Consider the following 6833-nt stretch of genomic DNA (forward strand, 5'->3'; position numbering starts at 1 on the left):
ATTGACCATCAATACAAAATCCAAACAAATAGTTCTTAGAAAATTTGGTACCATTCGAGGTCGTCTGTTTCAACAAAACTTTTATGTTTGACACGAAAAAATAAACAGTTGAGACAAGCCTAATGAAAAAAGCACATGATATATATATATATATATATATATATATATATATATATATATATATATATATATATATATATATATATATATATATATATATATATATATATATATATATATATATATATATATATATATATATATATATATATATATATATATATATATATATCAGGACATCGAATCTAATCATTCCAAGACCATTTTTGATTCCACAGGTGTCCGTGAGGGCTGGGAACATTCCGTACCGCCATAGTCAGGGCAGGAGACCGTATGCCAGGTCCCGATTTTCGTGAGAACCTTTTCGTACCCTAGGTAAACCGAGAGAAGGGGAGAACATAATACCCAAATATTCTTCTTGAATGAAATGCACTTACAGAGTTGATCGACATCTTCTAAACAATAATGACTGTCATTTACTCATTCCAGTAACAACCGTTTAGATTCCTGAGATAACTGAAATCATCACTGACATGGAATACCATATCTCGTTACGCGTGTGTAATAACTATGACATATGTGCATATGCATATACATGAAACATATACATAAATGATACAATGACATATATTTCATGTATACGCATATTCTTTCAAGATTATCTAAATATACTCTACACATTTCAGGATAAGGAACCCCCACATTTACTTCCAACTACGCGAACAAACAAGGCACAAGGGAGGGTTATCCAAGCATTTACAGCTTCGACAAAGAACTCAAGTCTGACATGACCACCAACACCACACCATCACAACAACAGTTTTTTCCAGCTTAAAAAAAACTTACTTCATTCTACTTGTGCAACAGAGCAACTTACAAATTTATCGTTCTAATTTTACGAGGTTAGATTTTTTTAATATACCATTAATCCCTCAAAATATCACTGGAAGTATTGGAAAAATTGACACAACAATCATTTCTCTGGGCGGATTGGCACTTCCCAAAAAATATTGATGTAGTGACAGGTGAAAAAAAAAATTAACGTAAAGAATTACAAAAATCGTATCACAGGAATCACAAGCAAAAAATGTAAAATTAACTGTATATTAGCGTGTCTAACATAAAAACAACTGTAATACACAAAAGAGTAGATTTTCTAATCTTTGCCGATGTTCATTTCACACTCATAATATTTTACTGAGAAATACCGATAGGAATTACATCAGAACACTTTTATACAATGCTTTCATTCATTCCTTTAACTTACCCATGATTAACTGTTAATAAGCCTATGTCAATCAACATTGTCAAATGTTCATCTACTGAAACAAACTAAAGTACAAATTTGATTCTCATGTTAAGTGCTAACTTATTACGTCACGATCTATATGTCAACCAGCTCTGATTTCTAATCCTCTCTTCGATAAGTCGTTAAGGGTCATGCAGACATTAGAGGTTCGTAGTCATGAGTTACAACCACATCAACATAACTGTCTTAAGAGATATTACTTTCACTACTATTAAAAACGAACAGCCCTTCATATGGGACAAACCAAAAAGATCACTTTTCTACAGTAACAACTGTATACCAAAAGAAGGAGGTGGCTCAGCAAATCAATAAATGCATTCACAAACAAGCAGCAACACAGGTTACAAGAGTTAAGGTAATGGCGCAAAGTACCGCTGTGATCTAAGTAGGACGCCACTACTTCAAGCGATCCTTTTTAAGAATTAATATCTAGTAGGACTGCTGACATCCAGTATAAAGGACATTTATTTATACAATAATGGTGAAATAAGAAACTAGAACCACGTAGCACTAATACCAGCATCACAGACATAGGAAACCCTGAACACAGAACCTAGTTTTCTGGCAGCACTGTATGCTATACTTTTAAGTGCTATTTAAACGAGAGCTTAGGGTCGATGGTGACAAATTTATTTATAACATCTTATTCAGTGCCACCTTGCACAGTGCATCGTAAATGTGGAGTAGAGCGAGAGACAATAAAATCTATACATTACTGATTACTAATCATTTAAAGGATATTTGAAGACTAGAGACAGTTTCACTTTGGCTTTTGGAGGAGAAATGTCTACACCAAGAGAAATATCATTAACATACCGTGCTATAATTCTTTTTTAGAGCAACTTACATAACACTCAAGTCTAAAAATTGAAAGAGGCATAGGTTTAACAACTATACCATGTGAAATACCTGACACGATAGGTCTAGGCTCACTGAAAACTCCATCAGAAATAATGTCTACTATTGATCTCTTATGAAAAAGAGATCAAAATCAAGAATATCGCCCCTGAAACATTTGTAAATAACTTAAGTAAAAGAGAGTACTGAAATGAGTTAGGAAAAAACTTAACTCCATTGTCACTGCTGACTTGGATGTAGCAAGCTAGATCTATAGGTACATGACAGGTTCATAATTCCCTGTTGTAGGTATATTAGCTATCACAAAGCATACTGCTTTTGGGAGGCAAGTTTCTACAATAAAGGTACCTTAGATGGTAGGACAATGTGTAATATCTGAACTCAGCAGTTAAACAACCATTTGGAACAGGTTCAGTTGATCTGGTGCTGGGTTTGGGTGTAAGTGCCACAGGTATGATTTTAAAACACATATGGTAAACAATCATCTGACCTTCTCTATTTTAATAGTCAAAGGTTTTTTACGAATTTTTCTATCCTTAAATGAAAAATAAATTTGATGAGAAGTGGCCTGGGACGATATATATCAGGAAAAGTCTACTGACGGTCCTATAGCTCCAAATTCCTCATAAAGAAGCTTAACTTTATGCCTCATGGATGATTTTATTTTTCCATTATTAGCCAATGTATGAGAGATGGACTGAATAGCCTTTAAGTTGGCAGGTTTTTCCTTGTCAACCAGTGATAATGATGAGTTTCTTGTGCTTTACTTTTCAAATTATTTTTGTTTCTCTCAGTAAACTAGAAAGCACTCTCTGCTTCTGTGCAACTTTCAGCAAAGTTCTGGAAATACAACTGAATGTAATTTGCTCACCATATGTTGAACCATTGTACCGTCTTCTCTGGAATGAAACGTGTATTAATAACTGGCGAGTTCTACTTAGTACTGATTTCAGATAATGTATCTATCACTTTTGGTTGGCATAAGCCTTCCGCCGCTCAGTTATGTCTTTAAAGGTACAGAAATCGAATCTTTTACTGAGATGTCCATTGCTAGAGCGCAGCAGTTAAATGTCAGAATGTCTTCCATTACTGTTGAGCGTTTGTTAAAAACACATGCTAATAACCAGATATATGGATGGGCACTTTTATCAGCTGGAGACTGTCGTGGGGTAGACAAAATGCCAAAGGGTCTCAGGATAGACAAAATGCCATTGAGTCCAGGGGTAGACAAAATGCCAGAGAGTCTAGGGGTATACCAAAATGCCAGAGTCTCTAGGGGCAGACCAAAATGCTAGAGTCCAGGGGTAGAAAAAACTACAAAGAGTCTCAGGGTAGACAAAATGCCAGAAAATCTAGGGGTAGACCAAAATGCCAGAGAGACTAGGGGTACACAAAATGCCAGAGTCTCTAGGGGTAGACCAAAATGCCAGAGTCTCTAGAGGTAGACCAAAATGCCAGAAAGACACAGGATAGACAAAATGCCAAAGCCAAGGGGTAGCCAAAATGCCTAAGAGTCCAGGGGTAGACCGAAATTCCAGAGAGACTCAGGATAGACAAAATGCCAGAGAGTCTAGGGTTCGAAAAAATGCTAGAGAGTCTAGGGGTAGACAAAATGCCAGAGTCTAGGGGTAGACAAAATGCCAAAGAGTCTAGGGGTAGACAAAATACCAGAGAGTCTAGGGTTCGACAAAATGCGAGTCTACGGGTACACAAAATGCCAGAGTCTCTAGGGGTAGACCAAATGCCAGAGACCAGGGGTAGACAAAATTCTAGAGAGTCTAGAGGTAAACAAAATGCCAGAGAAGATCAGCAAAGCAGATTAGTTGTAAAGACGGAAACCCATCTCTGTGCTAAACAGTAAAGTTCCCCGATACAAAAAATAGGTCTAAATTCAAATAGTTTCTTAGGAGGCAATGAAGCATGGAGGAATCACAATTAAGGTTCAACAGAATCAGAATAGATATGCATCTGCTAAAATTCTAAAATCAAATTTTATGACAATCACATACGCAATTCCTCTGATGATAAACAGGATGCTGTGCTTTGGAGTAAACATCTACACTCCTAGTACGTGGAATACTGTCGCAATAAATAACAGGAAACTGATCAAGCCTTGGGCTTTTAACGAGATAGGTATATCATATAATTAGTGGCATTTATCATAAGACCACAACGAACCTTCTTAGTTCAAAATTATGTAAAAGACATGAATATCAAGCATCAAATGAATTAAATACAATATAAAAATTTCTACGATAAAATCACCAGAGCCAACTAGAACAGTAAATCAAACAATATCCAGTTAAACACCAACAGTAGAGTTAGTAACAACATGAAAATATAAACTTCAAGAAGCTATCCACAAAAAAAAGTCCAAAGTCATATAAGTAGTTGGAGAGTGACACTTGTGTAGTGCTGCGTTAATAATAATAAAAAGTAAAAAATGAACCGAAGTATAATGCTGTATGAAACTCACAGCCATGGCCAATGATATTCTTCGCCGGCCCTGTTGGCCTGTCTTGTTGGTGTGTCAGACGCACGATTATGGCTGATTTTAAAATTCTAAAGTACAATAAAAATAAAACAAAATATAAACTACTGAGGCTAGGGGGTTGCAATTTGGTAAGTTTGATGACTGGAGGGTGGACGGTCAAGATGCCAATTTGCAGCCCTCTGGCCTCAGTAGATATTAAGATCTGAGGGCAGACAGGAAAAGTACGGACAGACAGACAAATTGTCACGTCAATACTTTTCTTTTACAAAGAACTAAAAACGAATGACTAAAGCCTTCTCACGATTTGACAAGCAGCATAGGCAACCAGCTCTTGAGAACACCACCTACGGCATAAATTGCAAGAATAGAGAGAGAAAAACAAACTGACAAAGGTTAACAGAAGATCACAAGGTCGAGTTAATGGTGAACCGGAATGCTGGGTTATTTCTCCCATGAAAATTATGAAACGATTAAATCCCTGGACTGAAGATCATCACTCAAGCAAGACCAGCCTAACACAAGAATAAAGAAGAAAAAAAAAAATAGCTTTCTCAGAATATACAAATATGTCTAGGAGCCTAAAACAGATCCACTGGCACTTAGGCGACAAAAATAACCACAAATTACATTTAGCAAGATCTTAATCATTACAATTGAATGGCTGAACTCTTCTGTGCTATATAAGACGTCAGAGGCACCCGTAATAGAGAAAAGGATAAAATAAAAAATATTATCTTGAAATTCTTTCACCGTTTCCGTTTTCCTGGATTCCCACACTGGAATTCCCCGTCTTTCTCTCGTCCTCTGGGCCTCGGAATTGACGCAGTACCATGATGTGGTTGGTATTATGAAGGACATTTTTGTTGCCATTCGTAACAATTATTATTCGATGCAAAAATAACCTTGTGGCATGTTATATATAAAAACTATTACATCTCCCTGGAATTGAATAATCATATTGCTTCTTTCTTTCTGCGTTTCTCGAAGAGTACATTCCAAGTTATTTCCTCCACAAAGTGCTGTCAGCGATGAGACACGTTCTTTGAAAGCGGTATAAACTATAAGGGCATGTTTCAGCTTCCTAACTTGTTAAAAATACAATCAGAGGTTGTACATGGGAAGTAACACGTATGTCAATACTTCCAAATCGTTAAGAAAATAAAACTTACTTTTAATTTCTATTCTGCATTTAGAACCATAAATAAATGGGTGAATGAAGAAATAAACAATTATATATATACACACATATATAGTATACATTTAAATATATAAATTAATAAATAAATACATAAAGTGTACAGCTTCCGACATAATTGTCACGAGTTGTTTTGATAATAATCAAGAGTTTCACTCGTGCGCAAAAAGCGATCACAATACCGCTGCTTTTGTAGATTAGCAAAACAAACCTCTGTTGTGAAAGCCAGCTGACGTATACAAAAACAAAAGAAACTTGAACGGAACAAACCCCCCCCCCCCCACCTGTCTCTCTCTCTCTCTCTCTCTCTCTCCTCTCTCTCTCTCTCTCTCTCTCTCTCTCAGCAGAAGTTACGGCGAATCCCTGTAGATTCCTTTACCACTGTAGCATAAAAATTCCTTAAAGTTAGCCTAAAATGATGCATAGTTGTACACATGAATGAGTATTTGTGCATTATTATTATTATTATTATTGTTATTATTGTTGTTGTTGTTGTTGTTTTGTGTATCAGCTTTAGTGACGTGGCATGGCGTGGCAGTTATTTTAAAAATTTCCGTACGATGTATTTTCCTCACAACTGTTACATTGTAACTTTTTTTTCTTGAATTCTTTAGTCTAAAAATTAATCCTTTACGAATTTTGCGGAAACACCTTCCCTTCTTTATAAAATATATATATTTTTTTTTAACTTTAATAACGGATACTGTTATGGTATTGAGAACAATGACAAACTTCCTAATGTCAGCCGCGGGAGGGGGATAAAAACTCCAAAAGATTTACTATAAACATCTCAAAAGAGTAATATGCATGAACGTAAACAGAGCCAATGTTCAAGTTGCTACCAATGTATATACCTAATCATGAACAGCAGACAGGAAAAAAAAGAATAAGGAAATACATCACAAAAAGAAGGAAAC

General features: G+C 35.8%; 1 long non-coding RNA gene across 1 annotated transcript; it reads left to right on the forward strand.

Annotated features, from left to right (window-relative positions):
• The first annotated feature begins 313 nt into the window (after nt 1–313).
• On the forward strand, nt 314–865 carry LOC135220131 (uncharacterized). Its single transcript, XR_010315585.1, has 2 exons — nt 314–435; nt 747–865. It is a non-coding gene; the product is annotated as an uncharacterized LOC135220131 (long non-coding RNA).
• Nucleotides 866–6833: the final 5968 nt, after the last annotated feature.

The sequence above is a fragment of the Macrobrachium nipponense genome, chromosome 1, assembly GCF_015104395.2.
Source record: "Macrobrachium nipponense isolate FS-2020 chromosome 1, ASM1510439v2, whole genome shotgun sequence".
NCBI lineage: Eukaryota > Metazoa > Arthropoda > Malacostraca > Decapoda > Palaemonidae > Macrobrachium > Macrobrachium nipponense.